The sequence below is a fragment of the Solea senegalensis genome, linkage group LG2, assembly GCF_019176455.1.
Source record: "Solea senegalensis isolate Sse05_10M linkage group LG2, IFAPA_SoseM_1, whole genome shotgun sequence".
NCBI lineage: Eukaryota > Metazoa > Chordata > Actinopteri > Pleuronectiformes > Soleidae > Solea > Solea senegalensis.
This window is the reverse complement of record NC_058022.1, coordinates 19,305,538-19,325,984: the sequence shown is the minus strand read 5'-3', so window position 1 is coordinate 19,325,984 and position 20,447 is coordinate 19,305,538. Positions and strand designations below refer to the sequence as shown.

General features: G+C 41.8%; 1 protein-coding gene across 3 annotated transcripts in view; it reads left to right on the top strand.

The window, feature by feature from the left end:
- Positions 1 to 5,490: 5,490 nt before the first annotated feature.
- The window catches only part of klf12b (Kruppel-like factor 12b), a 39,287-nt gene continuing 24,330 nt past the window's right edge, over positions 5,491 to 20,447 (top strand). The window contains exon 1 of one of the 3 annotated variants that reach the window (XM_044018597.1): positions 5,491 to 5,641. The gene's annotated coding sequence lies outside the window, so the exon portion shown is untranslated. Of the gene's footprint in view, positions 5,642 to 5,787; positions 5,880 to 10,814; positions 11,024 to 20,447 lie in introns of those variants that run through there. The other 2 variants (XM_044018596.1, XM_044018599.1) reach the window with 2 other exon arrangements.

Below are 20,447 nucleotides of genomic sequence, written 5' to 3'. Positions count from 1 at the left end.
TTATCAAAATGACATAGAATGACTTCAAAGCCATCATGGTGTTGTGTTCTGTAAGAAGTGGCCCGTCTGGCACAACACAAAACACAACATATATGAACAAATAATGAAAGAAAGGCAAAACTTTATGGTTAATTTAAAAGTCCACTTTTTTCGAGCTGGAAAATAGCAGGTCAGAATTCTGTATGGGACGCTATGTACTTAAAAAGTAGTGATAACACTGAATTGTAAATTAGTAAGAAATAAGATAAATATGTGTCAAATTAGCCCATTAATGTATGTACACAAATGCATGAGGAAGCGGCCTACACATGTTTTTGATGACCTCACATGGCCCACCTATATTCAATGCATTTTGGGAATCACTGATCTACACTTTAATTACACATGAAGCATTATAATGCAAACAACTCTCATGAATCATGAAGTTAGTCAAGCACCAGGTCACATAAAAAGTCAGTTAAACTCAAAAATATCCATCCAATTATCCAGCCATACAACTTTTCCTTTGACGGTCATGGTGGGAGCTGGAGGCAGTCCAGGCTGACATTGGTTGAGCGTCAGTGTCCATCCTGGGAATATTGCCAGCATATCGCAGGGCCAAAATAGAGACAAACAACCTGTCACACACACATTGACACCTGCGGTCAATTCAGAGTCACCAATTAACCTATTTTGTTGTGTGAAATGTCAGAGCAGAGCTTTGGTTCAAATATATTCTGTAATGTACAGCAGGGGAACTTTCCTGTAAAAAGGAATTGAGCACATTTTGAGCACAGTGAGAGTCACAACATGCACCATTCCCTCCAGATTCACAGATTTTGTGTTTGACAGTCAGCGAGAGAGAGAGATGAACAGGTTGGGGGTTAGTTTATTGTACTTCTTAGATTTCCTTTTCGAGGACAGAAGCCTTGACATTAGACTTATTGCGTCGGACATTCACAGTGTGATCAGAATGCAACTGCGGGGGATAAAGAGAATCTCCAGAGGTGAGCACTTTATTGCCTTTAAACCAAGGCTGTCTGTCCACATGAACGGGTCATGACAGTCTATGTGTATATTAGAATACATCCTATTTTCAAGTTGTTTTCAAGGCCTCAAGTTCATTCTTTTGGTTTGAACATTCTTTTATTCATACATATTCTTTTATGATTACATTCAAAGCATGTACTTGGAAGCCAGACATAATTATCTACCACAATGTGTTCACTCCCTAAAAAGGGAACAGAAAGGTACATGTCTTTGTCTTTCTCTTCTTTCTTTGGATTATACATCTTTGAACCATATGCATGTGTCATTGCTTGTAAATGTAAATAGCAGCAACTCAATGCATTTTGGCATGTAGACAAAGGCAAGACGATCTGCTGAAGTTCATATTGAGAGTCTCAATGGGGGTAAAGGTGAATTAAATAACTTTACACAAGTTTGTTGGTCAAATCTTCTCTTGGGTTTACAGAAAATGGTCCAAAGAAGAGAACAATATCCAGTGAGCAGTGGATATATGGTAACAACTATTTCAACTAAGGTATGCAGAAGACCCAAAATGTCTAACCTGTAAAAGCTGATAGGCTAAAGCAAAATAAGAAATCAAATTCCACACCAGCCACTTTATTAGGTAACCTATACCTAATTAAAGTGGCTGGTTAATGTAGTTGTAAGTCAACCAACAATATCAGAATATCATCTATCTCTTGAGTATTTTTTTTCTCCCCCTTTCCACCCTCCCTCCCTCGTGACTGTGCAGAAAAAGGTTGTGTTTAGCGTCTCTGTTCCCCACTTCCTTGTCTGGCATGCCTGTTCTTTCAGTCCAGAGTCTAAAGTTCAGCTAGAGACAACATGAGCGGAGCATCACATCGCTCACCCGTAGCATTTCACAACTCACACACACACACACACACACACACACGCACGCACGCACACACACACACACATTTGCTCAGTCAAACACAGGCTTCCTTTGCCCAGTAAGAATACTGGCCCCCTCAGTGTGAACATTTTATAGTGTGTGACTAAATGATGAATGGTGTTACAATAATTTGATGAGAGTGGGTCAGATGATGCAAGGGAGAAGTGTGTAATGATAATGCTTCTCTTGATGCCTTACAGCTTATTATACTGCACCACAAATGATCCCCTCAGATGCCCTTGTTGTCTTTGAACTGCTCCCATTCCAGGGTGATACATTTAGGAACCTGTCTGGAAAATGGCATAGCCTTGGGAGAGGTGCTTGTATCTCAGGTGTTTAATAAGCCCTACTGGGGACAACAGCAGGAAACTAGAAACTGACTCGAGCACTCAATCAGATAACTCCCTTCACGTGCCTGATCCATCCCTACAGTGTCCCCTCCCCCAAGTCCCTCACACCATCTCCCAGCATCCTCTCTCATTCTTCCTCCTCTTCAAACTCCTCTACAGATCTCTGCAGCTTCGTACTCCCGTTTCCACCGACGCTCCTCCCTCCTCCACTGCCCTTGGAGCGCTTGTTTTGCGCTCCTCTCTGCCTGCCTTCCTCCAGTGCATGCCAGGATTCCTCAGGCACCAGTTACACAGTGAGGGTTTCATTTGAAAAGGGCTCCTAAGGACATCATTACAAGGATCATCACCAGGCCTTGTGGCTGATGTTACATTAGTGTTCCATCACACACACACACACACACAGATTCCTCAACGTGCCTGTTAACTAGTCAGTCTTATCATCATGCAAATCATCTCCGAGATCGTTAAAATCACATTCATCTGTAATTGATCATTCTCATGTATCAATACACAAGATGAATAACCACATCCGCCATTTGGTCTATCTATGATGGACTGCATTTCAATGAGATCTTAATACAATACATATTGTATTGTATATTACATATATCAAATGATTTGCAATAAAATGATTATGCAATACTTTCAAAAGCCTCAATGTGCACAGAGTCAGGGGGCAGCCCCTCAGGAACACCAGGGCATTTCCTATGTTGACCTGAGAGATGTTGTGGCCAGTGCAGGAACTGTCAACTTGATGACTTTCTCAGAAACTATCGTCCTCAAATGCAACTCTCACTCTAACCCTTATATGTCAAAACCCTTTTTTTTTGTTATTTTTGTGTAACCTGCTACTTCACCAATAATATTTTATATAGAAAAATGGTTAAATGTTGGAGAAGAAGACTAATAGAAAGAAATAGTCTTTTCTTTTTTTTTAACTGTGCAGACCATAAGTGATCAAATTAAGTGGATACTGCAGAGCAGAAAAGGAAATTAACAGAAAATGACAGGAAAGTATTTAAATGTTTGAAGCTGAGTAAGGGACACGTTTGTCAGTCAACATGATATTTTTACTCCCTGATGATTTGTTGCCATCAATATGTTAATAAATAGGGTTAGGCCTGATAGGTTGTGCCAGTCTGTCCCCAGACATAAATTAAATAGCAAGCATGCTATATAAAAATGGATGTAGTCTTCCACTTTGAAAAGTGAAGCCCAGGAAGTGTGACAGCCATCGGGAGTGACTGTTGGTTGCAAAAATAACTCAGTTTGAATAGAAGTCAATGGGAAAGTGAGCCTACTTCTCACTTGATTTATTACATTAATAAACATTTTTCCGAGGAGTCAATGGTCTCAATCACTAGAGCATGTTGTCAATTTCTTAAATTATGTTCCCATTTATTAAACAAATTGATGAGTAGAGTGTGTAGACACCAGTGTGACAGCTATAACTATCAGATGCATTGTTGCAGATCACATATTATTGTTTTCATAATTCAGTACACGTGAATCTCATTCACACTGGCATCAGCTCAAATATACTGTAGTTGAAATGAAACTAGAAAAAATACAAAAATGCAAAACCGTCACAAACATTACACTTTTCATTATGGCCATTCATGCATTCATTTAACCGACCCTTCTTTCCATTGGACACTCAGAGCCCCTCCTACACATGCAGCCGGAACATACTTCTTAATTCACCCATACACAATCACCCAGCCACCTCTCCATCCAGCAGACAACCTTATTAATCTAGTCACTCTTTCCCTCCATCCCTTTTGTTCCATCCATTCGTCTCCACCCAACCATTTTAACATCCATTCATTGCAAACAGAAGACATACAGTATCTGGTGTGAAACAGGGTGAATATTAAGTGGGCAGCAGTTGGATTAGGCTTACAGTAACACTGTAAATAGCCTTTTTTTTCCCCATCACTGTCTCCATCATCTCTGTGTCTCTCAGCCACGATAAACCCTGCTCCATGTGGAAAGGTAAGAGCACCATCATACATGCAGATGAGTCCTGCTTCCTTTACCTTAATTAGAGCTCCCAGGGGAGTGACTGACTGTGGGAGCTCAGCGGCATCGGCATCAGCATCAGCATCAGCATCAGCCTCTCGTTCCACAGAGACACCTTTCATCAAGCAAGAGAACACCAGGAGAGAAAACTGACATGGGTATAGCAGCTCAGGCACTATACGGAGGATAACTTAAAAGCAGTCATTATGAGGAAGTGTTCCAGCAAAGCTAATCACTTAAAACAGCGGGAAGAAGAGTGACATTTTATTCTTGTAGCAGGGACTAAAATTATCCAACATTTGCTGTTTTTCTTCTGACTTCTAGACTAAACTTTAGGTTATGGACTTAAGGTCAACACAAGCCATTTAGTTTATGTTTATATAGTAGAGTAGCTCAATTCTTGTGAATAAATTACTATACAGTACAGTAGACACATCTAAAAGGAAACTTAAATGAATAAAACATAAATGAATCATCAAAATAGAGGCTCTTTAGCTTCGTGATCTGGACTACTAATTGATATATTATACTATACTATTAGACTATATTACGTTATTACTATTACAGCTCCAGTGTCAGTGCTGATCAGAAAAGGATGAAAAACGACACCACAGGAGGATATAACCCAGTAATAATGTTTTTAGTCTAGTGAATGAAATATGTGTCAAGGGATGCAGCTAATCCTCAAATTTAGAAGCTGCAGAGGAAATGTTAATGAAAAAAAGACAATTCCTTATCAAACAGTTCCTTGATAAAAAGGATAGAAAAGAAAGAAAGCCATTTTTACAGTTCCACTGTCAGTAACTCTCATTTTGTTTAAATATTTTATAGGAAGCAACATCATACGTTTTTATTTTCAATTTCAATTCAATTATATACATATATATATATATTTATCTCTCTCTCTCTCTTATATATATATATATATATATATATATATATATATATATACATATATATATTTTATTTCACTTTTAGAGAAGGGTCACTTAAAACAGATCCAAATATTTAGTCTCTGCAACTGTGGCACGACTAAGAAAATACATATATAGTTGGCTAAATCAACAAAGTTCAAATTTCTAAACTAAAGCCACTTCTCCACACCTTCTCCTCCTCCTCCCGTCCCCTTTAAACGGGGAGGTGCTCCGGTGCGCACCCCCAGCCCGCGGATCTCCGCTGCGCTCCGGGAGGGGCAGAGAAGGACCTCGGTGTGGCTGAGAGCGCGGACACGTCGGAAACCTCCCCGGTGGGGCCCCCATGTAATTCGATGCATGCTGTTAAAGCTTAGAGTATATTGTCTTCCCTTTTGCTTATGAAGCCTCCACCCACTGGCCCACCCTACATTTAGCGGATCATGTGACTCGGGGTAAGTCATTTGCAAGTACAACAGTTCTCTGTGCGCTCCCATTCATTTCCTGAGAACTGCCTAAGCTGAGCAGCTGAGAGGCAGAAGGGGAGGGAGCTGATCACTCACTCACACACACACACACACATACATACAGTACATACACGCGCAGTGAGAGGAGAGAAGAGGGAGAGGAGGCGAGGAGACAGAGAGGGAAACACTGTCCTATAGTCTCCACGGCTCTGCAGCTTCTGACAAGGTCTGTGCATTTTTCCTCACCCTGTTCCTCTTCTTCTGCTGCTGCTGTTTGCTTCATTTCTGTCACAGTGTTGGGCTTTGTGCTCAGTGCATCCTGTTTAGCTGTCATTGCTCTGTCAAAATCAGATGACAACTCAGATCACATACGTGTCTGGTGTCTGTCAGCGGGAGGGAAAAGAGTCTTGCTGCGTTCTCGACTGGACATGTAACTCTCTCACACCTAAGTGAATTCATACAAGCTGTCATGACAAGTGAAGAAGAAAAAAAGTGATTATACACTGACTGAGTGGCTGTGGACATGCACAGCATCCTGACTTTACAGTGCAGGCACCAGCTGTGGAATCTTTGTGTCACTTATTTACCTCGAATCAACTTCAAAACACAGCTTATCAGTGCAGCACTGTTAGTGTCATGATGTTGAGTGGATTCTGTGTGGAGTGAGACACAAACTCTCCCTCAGCACTTCTCACTGGAAAGAAAAAAGTTTGCTGCTTGTCAAGAGTTTTGTGTGTGTGTGTTTGTATTTGTTGCCTCTCTAGGACTGACCTTGTCAGGAGCAGTAGTCCTCATGGAGACCAAAACCTGGTCCAGAACCTAACTTCTGAAGAACTGGTCAAGTTTGGGGCTAAAATTGAAATTGTGGTCAGGTTAAGTTTAGGGTTAAGCATTAACTGGTTGTGGTTAAGGTTAAAGATGAGGCTTTGTTTAAGCTGTCACTGCAGTGTCATAGGAAGAAAAGTTCCGCAAACCTTGGTGTGTGTGTGTGTGTGTGTGTGTGAGAGAGAGAGAGAGGCTTGTTTGCCTATCATGGTCTATGGTAGCAGCTTAAAGATATACAGAGAAGGCTGTTAGCAATGGGTTAAACATTAGGAGGCTCGGGTAGCGGAGGAAGGACACTGGGGGGGAGGTGTGTGTGTGTGTGTGTGTGTGGGAGTGTTGCAGGGGTGGTGTCTTGGATGTCATCGCCAGTGCTCTCACTTCCAGTGTAATAGTCATTGGTATTGATGGGTGGCTGTCAGAGAGGCAGAGAGCCACCAGGCTGGGGAGAGTGGCCGGGGGCTGGCCCTTGGCTGTTATTTTCAATTACAGGGGACCAGGGCAGAGCTGACAGCAAAGGCATTTGTACATCCAGAGAGGGGAGGAGGAGGAGGAGGAGGAGGGGTGTGTGTGTGGTGGCAGGAGGACAGGAGGGAGGGAGAAAGGTGGTGGTGGTGGTGGTGGTGGTGGTGGTGGTGGGGGATGAGACTCTGGCCTCTGCTCCTGGGTTTGATGTGGAAACTGAGCACTGACCTCTGTGACTTTACCCTGCGTTAAGGAGAGGCCCTGCTTTGCCTTTAACTGTGTAACAGCCATGGGGTGTGAGTTTCTATGAATTTAGGTGGGGGTGTTATCTACAAAAAAAATGATGAAGGGGGTGATGGGTTATTATGTGTAGCAGAGACCTCCTGTAGCTCACGGATGTTGAGCGAGTGAGATTAGTGCCCATTTAAACTCTCACTTCAATCCATTTACAAAAGCAGGCTGATATCACCACCACTCATGTGGAGATTCTATGTCCGGGAGGAGCTGGTACAATACTCGGCATCGATATTTCTCCAATACTCGCTGGAAAAATCACTGAATTGAGTATCAGAAAAAAAAAGAAAGAAAAACATGAAATGTAACCAAAAGACTCAATCTGCTCTAAATTCTTTGCTAAGCACAGGCTGTAAAAATGTGGGCTGTTCTTTTCTTCTTTACAGGAGCAGAATGTTTGTTATACAGTTGGAACACTGTTTTGGAAATGGCTGGTTGTGACCAGGTGGTAGATGCATCAGCGTAAGTGTGTTGTAAAAAGCTTGATGATTTAAAAGATTGTATCGTATCAGTTGATACTCAAGGTTGAGTTTTTGGTGTTGCTGGTATTTAACCACCCTTGCTTTACTGTATTAGAAAATTATTAATTGTGATTGCACATTTCCCCATGTGGGAAGAATCAAGGATTATCTTATCTTAGAGTGTAGAAAAGTCATGTCTCTAAAAGTATTATTTTTCTCAATTAATCCATTAGTTGTTTGGTACATTAAATGATAATGATGAAAAGGATGATTAATGCTTTTCACACATTACAATGACATCATTAAGTAGACATAATCAGCCCATAAACCAGAAAATATTCACATATAAGATGCAAAATTAAAGAATGCTTGTTTTTATTAATTAAAACTAAAATGATCAAAATATTAACATAAATAGTCTTATTTGCATATATTTGCAGTGTATTTTACTGCTAAAATAAGTATTCAATGCTAAATCTTTCAGCCGAATTGACGCATCATCAAATTTGTGTCTCAGATCCTCATCGACAGCTCGACACGAAAGTCACAGAAACGATGGTGGTGTAATATGACTGACTGCTGTGCACTCCTAACTGTATCAGCAGTGCATGTGTAGTTTTTGTAAAGAAGGGAACGAAACAGCATGAAGCAGCAGCAGCAGCGACAGATTGAAACAACTGTTATATTTCACATTTTCTCACAGCGGCGGCACACATGGTAATATGTCCACTTACTGATGCACAGAATGAAGTTCATTTGAATAGTCACGCATGTTGGAAAAAGTAAACAAACTATATAGTCCCAGGACTCAACCAAACAATTACAATCATCGGGGTGGTTTGTGGCTTTTTTTTTCTTTCCGCATTTTCCATAAAGCAGGTTTTATTCAGTTGTTCTTTTCAACTGTTTTGATTGGCATTTTCAGATAAACAAACACTGGCCACTTTGGTAATTCCTTTTCCCTGTCCTGCACTGAAGGTCATATGAGTTAAAGCTCCATAGGCAAGAAAGTTGGAAAAATGTAGGATCTCCGTCCTTAACCTTTCCCTCAACGTGATTAAAGACACTGGGTTTCATACACAGACAGACAAACTCCTCATCTCCAAAACGCTTCATATTATTATTCACATGCATTTTATTGCATTCATTATTTCACTCTCTTTTAGACTGTTTTTCCTTTTTTTAAGTTGCTTTACAGCAAAAGCATTTATACCTAAAGAATGTGCACAGCAGCTTAATAGAGCAGCCAATAGCAGAGCCCTCTGTCTGAAATGGTCAAAGTCTCCTACTATGAATCAGATTTCCTCAAGGCTGGAGACACAGCCCAGAGGAGGCAGTAGAGAAGTTTTAAGACGTTAATGATGTGAGATTTGTGTGTGGACAATCTGTGGAGTTTGCTTTCCATGCAAGACAAAACAAATTGGGAGATTGGTTGGGTGAGATGCGTTACACAAGAGGAGAAGGACTCGCTTGAGAAGAAGCAGGAACCTACAGAGATTCAGATTTTCCCCCGGAGTTTCACCTGCTGCGTTCTCATATGAGCTCAGCAGGACATTAACTAGAGATTATACTGGGGAGCTGGCGGGGTAATCTATCAAGAATTTGTGTTCACACATACAGCCCTCTGGAGAATTTCTGAAGAATCGGCAGAGTTCAGTGTGTGTCTGAAATCGGCTTATTAGTATCTAGCTATCAAATCACTTCATTTACATTATACTGAAAGGTTACTTTGGAATTATACCTCAATAATGTCTAAGGATACTCACTATCAGTATAGGTCCAAAATACTAATCAAAGTCACTGGATCAAATATTGGGGAAAAAAACAATAATCAAATTTGATTATGTTCCATAAACCCCAGATATCTATGGAATGAGCAAACAAAAAAGACAAAAAAACAACACATGGAGGGTGTGGGTTTAGGCTGCATATGTCTGCCTCACTGGTGGAACATGCATGGAATAGTTTTTTTAAACGGCTGGTTATAGCTAGGCGGTAAGCGCTAAGTTGATTCAAAAGAAGTAAAAGACTTTATTGATGGCTTTCGATATCTGTAGAAATTCACGGTAGTGATATCAGTATTGGACATGAACAGGTTGTATCGAGCCAAAACATATTGCCTACCCCAACTTTAAATTTGAGCACATTAAAAACCCTACCGATGTTATCATGAACACTATATTGTGACACAGCCCAAGCTGTTTTCCCATCACAACTGCAAGAAACTGGTGCTGCCACTCAGAACCCTTGAATGGCTCAACCCCCACTTCCCATGGACATGGTCCAAGAGCTTATGATAGAGATCAATGCAGGTGGTGGTGGTGGTGGTGGTGGGGACTCAATTAAAAACAGTCACTACAGGATAGAGGCTATCTGTCCATCATCACTGCTCTGCCCAGCACATTTAATTGCTCACAGCACCCATAAAGGCATCATCTGTCTGCCACAGATCACAACACACAAATTGAGATTGTGTTGACAGATTCAATCTTTCAGAAAGAAGCGCTTTGCTGCTGTCTGTCTGCTCCAACAACACATAGGCTCACTGCCTTATTCAGGGCGATGTGAAATTCCTCGCATTACCCCTAATCAGCTGGGTTAACTGCTGGCATATTGACTGACTGCTGTACCATTGATCCAGGTGGGTGTTATGGAGTGCATCGTCATTGATTGCAGATAGGCTGCGCTGGGCTTTGTGGAAAATTCTCTGCCATAGGAGACACAGACTCAGAGACACACACTGGCCCATCAAGACCAGCAAGACCAGCGACCACACAGTCAAGATCATGTGTGAAACAGACAGCAGCCAAACAGATGCATTTGCATATTGGTAGATGTACCTGATTATGTGGCTAACTAAATCAATGGGACAAAAAAGTCATAGATCGAGAGGGTAAAGCATCCGTCTGGAGTTATTTTGCAGCTGTTTTTGTGCAGCGTAGTGAGACATGGTGCTGGTAGTTGCGTAGAACTTCATGTTTGTGAAAGAAGACTAATATTTGTTGGTGATAGCTGTGAACCAATCTCCCTGAGCTGTGATTTCATCATGTCAGGTGATGACAAAATGTTCTTTTCCCTTTTGCGCTTTCCCCTGTGGATCCAATCTTTGACCCCGTTGTCCAGCCCACATTTGTTTACCAAAATTGAGTTACGGGTGTACATGGAGTGCTGGGGCATGTGTGTTTTGTGACTGAGTGAGAGAGAGAGAGAGGGAGAGAGAGCACATTCATGGAAAGTATTGTGCAAATGCAGTGAGGTTGATAGTCTAAACAGTGATCACAAAGAGAAAGAACTTAACGTGGATCATTTCAGCATGACAAACATCACTGTGAGTATTTAGCATTCTTTTCAACTATTACACTTCAGAGCAACCAAACATGTCTTTCGATAAAAACCTGTTGTCAAACAGCTGCACGGGGAGGTAAATATTCAGGTGGTTATTTACTCTGACCAGTGCATTCTTCCAAGTTCTGTTCATATGACACAATCTCTAGAGTGGAACAGTCAGTGCTTACTGGAAGTGACTCACATAGCAGAGTTTGCCCCCAGACTCTGATTTAAGTTTGCTCAACATGTTTCTGTGGCTCACATGGAAATGCATGTCAATATGTCTATCTGTGGTTATGTTTCCTCTTTCAACCAAGTAGCTGCTTGCTTTAGCCAAATATGGTTATTTTAATAGAAGAAGAGAGAAAAGGAAGGAAGCCAAGATAAAGTGGATGGAAGAGCATTCATAGTCCTCATTTTCCGATTGTTTTGGACCATTTCTGAGCTTGTATTACAGGAAGCGTTCCCCTTTACACAGACTTTGGGTGGCTGCACCTCTCCAACCTCAGTGCAGATGATTTCAGCAGACCTGCGCAGGGATGCTGCATGGATCTCTGTTTTGTTTCTAGTTTCACTGTAGGTCAACTTTAGTGGGAGGAAATTACGCAAACAACATGTGGAATCCATTTGGGGTGCCCGTGGCATTCCATGAGCTCTTTGGCTTTTGCAGAACCCACTGTTGGTTAATACTATGTGCCATGACTGCACTCGATTGGCTGCTTTAACCAGGTATCGGCACGGCAGCACATCAGTTAAAAAACAGAGGAAAAATAATCAAAGTGAAGGCATGATTTGATGAGTAATGGAGGTAAACACAGCTGCTGGCTTTTACTGAGTGGTGCTGGAGAGCTGGAATGGGTCAAACCAAGGGGAAAAAAAACTCAGTGTGCGAAAATAACCGTGCATGCATTTGATGTAATAAGTGTCAGAGTGTAGGAATGTTTTGGTTGGATCCATGATATTCTCTTTCCATATGCACTGTGTCGGTGTGGGTTTTGGTTGTGTCAGCACAAAGAGGGGAGGTTAGATGGGGTATAGGCACATGGTGGTGCTGCATCGCGAGGACTTCGCAAGACAATTAAAGACTAAGGCGAATGCATTAATGCTTGTGTGTTTGTTTATATGTCTGCATGCATGTTTTTGTTTCTATTACAAGACATGACAAGTGAGAAAAAAAGATCAGAGGGAAAGAACTGGAAGAGTGTTTGAGATGCTATATAGTAGAGGAGTCAGTGAATTAGTGTTCGCATTGTACAATCATTGTAAGACATCTAGGTCGATCTTTTAGAGTGCATGTGAGTGCACATGTGCACATTTAATTCAGCAGACAAGCCGTTGTAAGTTGTATATACACAGTGCATGTGTTGGGGGAAGGGGCCACAAACACACGCTTAGCACACACATACACAAACTATCAGAGCCTGGGGGATAAAAGGCAGTAGCCTACTCAAAGAATTCCCCATTAGGACAGGAGTGTACTGTCATCCCTTGAGAGAGAGGAGGAAGATGGAGAGGGAGAGAGAAGGAGAGTATGTGGGTGGTTGGCGGTGATAGTGGTGGTGGGAAGGATGCAGGTTATTGTGAGGATGCTAATCTAATGCATCCCACCTCAGTGTTCGTGCAGCAGATGAGAGCGCCCGCCGTATAGGTGAGCGCAATGCAGCCGTAACCCTTGCATGAGGGGAGCAAAGCCTGAGTGCCATGATTCACTTGCTTATATCTTCATATGTACTCCCATGGGCTTTTATTCTAAAAAAAAAAACAAAAAAACCCACTGTCTATACTGTTTGTATTGTAGTAGTGTATTACCGTGTCTGTATTAAAGCATCCGGAAGAGACTATTCATTGGTTTTCCAGTATTTTATTTCCAGTGAATTCTGTGCCAAAGGTGCATCTTTGACAGTTACAGATAATTATCAAGTGCTGCAGTGTGGTCACCTCAGCCTCGGATATGTGCACTGAGAGTAAATAAGAGACGAGGACAGAGTTACTTAGTGCATCTTTTATTGATCCACTGGAGCTAACCTCTTTCCCTCCATCGTCCTTCCTCTCATGCACACATACAGTATGGACCCACAGTGTGAAAACCTATAACCACAGGCATTGTGAAATGAAATGAATATTGTGCTGTCTTCCTGAAATGCTGTGCCAATTGCTCCATGTGTTTGTGTGGCTTTGCTCCGCTTCACCTCCCCCTCCTTTTGGTACAAGTGAGGTTTTTGTGTCAGAGGCTATTTTAGATGCACAGCCACTGACCCCGCTGCATTTATCGAGGTGAGTGCATGTGTGTGAAGGGAGGTCACCCGATTATGTTGAAACCAGAAGAGCTCATAGCGTATTGGCTCTTAGAGAGTTACTTAATATGGAGTAGTTTGTGTTTTTTTTTTTGGTTTTTAAAACAGTCCAGCCCTCACATAGAATATTTGAATAGAAATAATGTACTTATTATTTCTTGTATAACATAAAATGCTTTTCAGTTGGATTTTAACTGTCTAGAATGGTGTCACTAATTGCTTTGACTTATGAGCCGAAGCTCACTCGAGTAATGCCACCTCACTTTAGAGCTGTCATGGTCACAGCATGTTTAGCTGTTCCTCTGCTGCATTTGAGGCACATGATGCAAGAGGATGTCAGACTCTTCGTTTACCACCCTCTGGAGCACTGCGAGGGAGTGTGTGAGTGTGTGTAGCCATTTATGTGCATCTGCGTTCGTGTGTGTGAGCATACTGTAGGTGTGTGTGGGAGGCTGTTTGTGTTGATCAGGCATCCTTATTCTTCTTTGATGAGCACAGATGCAATGCTGCGAGACATGTTTGTGTGTGTGCATTTAAATCGAAGACAAATGTGGTTCATTGTGGGTGCAGGTAAAGGTCACAAGATCTGTTTTCGTGTGTGTGTCTGTGTGTCGTGAACAGATCAAGCGTTCAGGAAGTCATCTTGTGTTTGACGCGCAGACACAGACAAACCAGACAGCCACCAACTCCTTGTTTCGCTTTGAATGTTTCCGCTCAGAATAAATAGCTTCTTCATTTCCCACAGTTACACAAGACCTTAGAAGGCTTTTGTCAGTGGATGCACGGATCTTTTCACAAACAAAACGTCACATAAAACAAACGCAATAATCACAAAAGACTTCTCCTTGTCTAATTGAAACATGATATTTCATAATTATTCACAGGTGTGGAGTCTCTTTCGAGTGTTAGTACTGGACAAGTGCATGTGTGAATGTGACAGTGCCAGCATGATAGATTGTTTTTGTTGCAATTTTGGAGCAAATTCTAACTTTATTTTAAAGTAAAACTGCAAGCTTGTTTTGAAAATATGCTGCAATATTAGTATTGTGTGTGTGTGTGTGTGGGGTGTGCATGTGTGTGTGGAGGGAGTGGACTTGAGCTACATCCGGCGACCTCATCCCCCTCATCCCGACAGGATTACTGACACAGGATCCCCCTGCCCCTGGCAGAAATAGCAAGGACCCAAGGGCAATCCACCAGAATATGGGAACTTCCGTGGGTGTTTGTGTGAGAGTGTGTGTGTGTGTGTGTGCGTGTGTGTTTATGTTTGTGTGTGGGTGTGTTGTCTGTGTATTTACATGGGTATCAGCTCTTCAAACAGAGCTGTTTCCTCCCAGGTGCTGAGGTCTCTCTCCTCTGTCTCTCTCTCTCTCTCTCTGCTCTCTCTCTCTCTCTCTCTCTCTCTCTCTCTCTCTACACTCACACACTCTTACATATCCTGCTGTTCCTTCATTTCTCTTGCTGTAGTAACAGTTTATATTAGACTCTGTGTTGTATATAAAGGACATTTCTCTGTATTATTTCTCTGAAGACTTTAGGAGTAAAACCAAAAAATGGCACACCACATTGTTTCTGAGCCCATTTCCACATACTGCACCAAACCCCGCGAACCCATGCTCATTAAACTCAAACCATCATTAAACTTTATGGAACTAGTGACACAATGTAGTGTTTTTCGATACTGGGTTACAAACACAAGGTTTGTAGTGTTTCAAGCTGGGTTTCATCACAATGGCTCTTGATTTGTGTTCTGAGGTACAGATCAATCAAATCAATACTCTCACATTGCCATTTCCATTCAGTCCATGCAAATGGTTCTGATGTCCATCTTTGGGGCTGTCTCGCTCCATTCCCCTCTGCGTCTTTGTTTTTTTATAAATGTTTACTAAGCATTTTGTGACAAGCATTCTGTCGATAATATCCTCCCTCGCTAGCAGCCTGAGAGTGGTCATGCAAGGCGTACTCATTAAGAAGACGTCAGAGCCATATTTTGTTGCTGGTGACAACCTATTGATAAATTATCCTATACCATGTGCTACTGTGACGTCAAGAGGAAGCATTATAAATATATTTTTTAAAAGCTGGTTACATGACTTGTGAATGCCGCATCGAACTGAAACGACAGTTGAAGCTTGGATACAGTCAAATCAGAGACGGAATGACAGTCATTTAAAAAGACTGGATGTCCGCACACTTACCACTTACTGCCTCACACGTTAAGGTGGTTCTATATTTGAGTCTTGGTTTGATCGTGGCTTTCAGCATCAGAGTGGGTTTTCTCTAGAGCCTCTTTCAGACTAAAATTAGCAGGCATACCCAACCATTGTGAACACTTATCAGTGGTTGGTCTGCATTGTGTTTTTTTTCAATTGTGCTAATAGTAACATCGGGAACGTGCTGTCAACAAAATGAGTTAGAGGAAGAAGAAAACAATACCACCGTGGTGTTCAGTGACAAAGTCACAGTGGTTGCTGTTCCTTTACTTTGGTCCCTTTTTCAGTCAATCTTTCAACTGAAAAAATATTGAACACAATCCCGAGCTGTAATATGTAAGGTTCACCACAATATGTAGGGCTATTTACTGGCTGGAAGATAAACGCACAACATACTGTCACACAGGAAATGAAGCAGACATTTGCATTGCTGCCAAAAATAAAGAAGAAGTGGTGTAGGTATTGATGCAAGTATTGAAGCCATGTGCATTGCAGAGTGATTTGACCAGGGAGTGAATGCTGATTAAACACATTCTAACTGGTCCAAAAACCCTGTTTAAACCCAGGGTTAAACGTGACAGAGTCTATTACGGTTAGCTTTCCACCGTGACCCACGAAAGAACAGACGGTGCACCTCATGGATCGATGAAGCTCCCCTGGCTTCTCAAGTTTGGTTGTATGTCCCAGAGATGACAAAATCCAGAACATGAGAATTGCATTCTGTCTCATAATAGCTGTGTTCATGGAGACAGAGCTGTGCTGTTCCTCTGAGGGACTGATTTATTCCCTGGGGAAACACGAGGAGTTTTGGGGTAAAATGCATCACTTGAGTGCATCTTGAAGGGTTTTTTAATCCTAAAGGGACCCCCCCACACACACACACACTTCTTTCAATGCAATGCACAAACACTGGTCTGATGCCGTTGTACTTGTTGATGCCATTTGGTTAAAGGAAGGCTGAATTGTTCTATGAAGGGAGAGGTAGCAGCACTCTGCTCTCTTGAGTTCAAAAATGTCCCAGAAGCATCCGAAAGACTTTGCCTGTTGCGCCTGCCAAGGAAAACACGGCTTATGAAATGGAAATTCTGAGACCATTCACAGAGTGCCAGGAATGATTAGAAAAAAAAAAAAGACTGTGTCCATCTCAGAACATCCAGGAGTGAAGTTTTCAGGGAAAACTTGCATTCACAGCACCACTCGAACACAGAAACATATCATCAACTCTGTTTACCTTATATGTGCTGTTTGGAGTTGGAAAGGTCTGAAAGTAGGAGTGTTACTCAGTCTGTGAAAGCACTTATTGTACGGAGTGTCTTCTGAAGCTCGGTGTTTTAGTTTGTCAAGTCCGATTTAGCGAGACATGATGATGCCACCACTTTTGTTAATAGCTGAACACCAGTGTGTTGTAAACTGTGGACATGTGGATGTGTTTATGAGAAATGTACAGTGTGGGAAATGTAGGATCTAGTCATTTTACATGTGAGTTTAAAATGACTGATTCGATTTTTTTTAAAACCTGGCTTTCGTTAGCCTACAAATATAATGGAATTTGAATGCTACATTGCAGGAGAAAACCCTAATTCAATCCATTCCCATCCAGTTTTATTTATAAAGCACATTTAAAAACAAAGTCCGCTGCAGTTTTAAATGGACTGCTGTACAGCCACATTAGAATAAAATGTAATATAGTATAACATAAAACAAGTAAAAGGTATAAAAAGCCATAAGATACCAATAAATTAAACAAGGTTTCGGGATTTGTGTACTTTTGGAGATGATGATCATCCCATGTTTTGAAAATCCATAGCTTGGCAGCTTTTTAAAAGACAATATTGTGCACTGCAGTTATTATCAATAACAATTATTTCAGGATATGGGTCAGAAAGGTATACATAAAGAAACATATACATCTGCAAAATCCTTATCCATTATTTATCATCAGAGAGGATGGACTAGATGAGCCCCATAGACTGGCCCTGCTGTCACCTATACTTGATCCTGCTTTTCAGGATTGGTTTCGTAGCAATATCTGATACCTGTATCACATCTCTAATGTCCGTGTTTTGTTTTAGAAGGGCATCACTCGCCTCTATGGGTTGAAGGTTCAACTCTGTTGACTCTTTGACCACACTATATGCTGTTCTTCTAGTTTTTTGGCCTGGTGTGGTTGCTCTTTATGTAGTAACTCTGCAGGGAACGATTTGAATGACTCTCCAGATCAGAATGAGGCCAAGAAGATGAGGTCATGAACAGACACAGCCTAACATGAAGCAGACTGAGGTTGAGATCAACATCAGCTGTGATCCGGTTGTTGCTCTATTGTGTCTGCACTGCGAGGAAACGAGCGAAATGCGTGTTTTCGACAAACATGTATTAGACCCTTATTTTCCAGGGTTGTCAAAGGTGTTATTCAGCCAAGACTTAGTCTAATGACTCAGCTTTCAGTGCTTTGCATAAAGTTTCTGCACTGAGTGACTCAAAAGAGAGGATGCAGGGAAGTGTGCTGGTGAGCTAGATGTAAGCTTGTTATCAGACCAGTGTGTCACATAGGGGTGTCCAGGGGCACAGAAGGGGGAAGTGAGCTGTGGCGAAAAGGCCAGTGGTGTATGAAACAGGCAAAACACACAGGAAACGCAGTTCACACCAGCATGCAGCACTTTCCTTTTTATTTAACATGCTTTTGCACTTAAACACAAGTTAATTATTTGGTTCTAATTTGCAATATTTCAATGTTTTTTTTTTTCTTTACAGTTTCCTTCTCTTCTCTCTCCCTTTTCCTTTCTATCTTCTCTTTGGTAGTGGACCGGTTGGGAGGGGGTTTGTTGGCATTCTTGCACCGTGTGCTCTGTGTTTGACCGGGCCTTGGCTCAGGTCCATATCCCCTCTCTACCCTCTCTCGCTTGTCTCACTAGAGCCCCTCCTCCTACCCACTAACCCACCACCCCCAACCTCTTCAACTCCCCTTAGTTGCTTCCCTAACCGCTGCTCCTGCCAGCAGCCCTGCTCCTCGACAAGCCCCCACCCTCGTACACTTCCCTTACTATCACCTTCCCTAATCCTTCCTCATGTGTCTACCATAATTCATCACCAACCCCCCAGCCCTCCAGCCCCCTAGCCCCCCCCCTTATCCTTTTCCACCTCTCCTCCATCGCAGACTGTGGCAGCAGGTCCAGCCTCTGTGACACAGATGCACCCAGTTGCTCTGGGCACTCAACATGGGAACAAAGCATTGGTGGGGCCCGTCTGTTACAGTGTGTTTCTTGTTGTGCGGTGCCTGTGTGTGAGTGAGAAGCAGAGATGCAATAGAAAACAGAAGAGTAAACACTAAACTGCTTTCATGCGCTTGGTTGAGCTTACTTTTTCCTTACATAGTGAAAAAAGTAATGACAATGATGCTTTTGAGATGCTGAGGAAACAGACTAAAAACACAAACAAAGTCCTGCACACTCTAGAGCTATGTGCATACATTTGTACTTTATGTGATGACGTTTCAGCCCTCAGGCCCTCTGTAAGATCAGACACATTGTGACATGGCTCCCACTTATAATGTAGGTCACTCCTACTTGACATATGTGCTGGCAATCACAACAGCTAACCTCCACCGGTTGGGAGGGAGCAATCAAACAAGAGACTGAACACTGACTATGAGATCAAGTGTGTGCTTTGATGTATCGTTGTACAGTTGAATAATTATTAATAATACAAATAATAATAATACAAAACATTATTTATATAGCACTTTTCTTAACAATGTGTTACAGTGTTTTTATTAGTATGGCGCTAAATCACATTATCTCAAGGAAAGGCATTGAAAAGCAAAGAAACCCTGAAACAGATCACACAATGAGCAAACACACACAAAAAAAATCTCGTATGACAGAACCAGACATCGGCCAGTTGGGTACAAATGGGGGACAGAGAAGAGGTGGGGGCCAAAAAAGGAAGCAGAATGAAGGAAAGAAGAAAGGGCATTGTGGAGGTACAAGAGAGAGACCAGGGTGGGGTTGCACCAATTCAGCGTGTCTCTACTAAATTCAGAATTTAGTTATTACTAAAGGCGTAGGAATTACTTGCTAGTTTGCAGCTATTCGTAAATTAACTTTGGTTGCACCAGACCAATATACACAATCCCGTAGGTCGTAAACTCATACTAATGTGCACGTGGGTACTAGTCGCATTAAGTGATGGCAACAAGCACTCAATCAGCATGCAAAGCAGAATGTGAACAGTGCCCATCGAGATGCTGGCATAAAACCACTACTCGGCACACAGTGCTTTTGTGTCTTCCACCACACTCTGCATGGACCCTGTGGCAAAATATCTCAATGAAATTCAAACTTGAAGAAATCAAGGCAGAGGCCTTTTCAGCTCCAAGACCATGATTTAGATTTTTTGTCATGTCAAAAACAATAAATATCTGTTTCATCGTACTCATCTAAAGGATACAATCTGTTGCGGATGACAGGTTCTTCTTCTGGTGGTGTCATCATCCTCTCTAAATTAGCCCTTATTCTCTTTGTGCTCCTTTCTGATGGCAGCTAGCTAGATCGTGCTAGACTTACACCACCCATGGGGTGTAATTAGTAATTACTAAACTCTACGCAACTGCTAGTAAAAGTGGTGCAACACATTTTAATTTTGATTTTAATTTAGGTGGATTTAGTAAACACCAACGTTTCTGAGTTATAGGTGGTGTAACTGGCCTCAAGAGCAGATAGAATGGGAGAAAATGAATAAACAAATGAAGACCAGCACATGAGAACAAATAACAATGAAGAATGCAAAGAAAGGGTAGGATCACGAAAGTCCGATCTTGATCTAAATAAGTACAAATCACTTGTTCCCAAAAGCTTTGATCAAGGTTTTAAGAGGAGACTGAAGTAATAAAAGGTGTTTTTTTGTATATTGATGTTAAAAC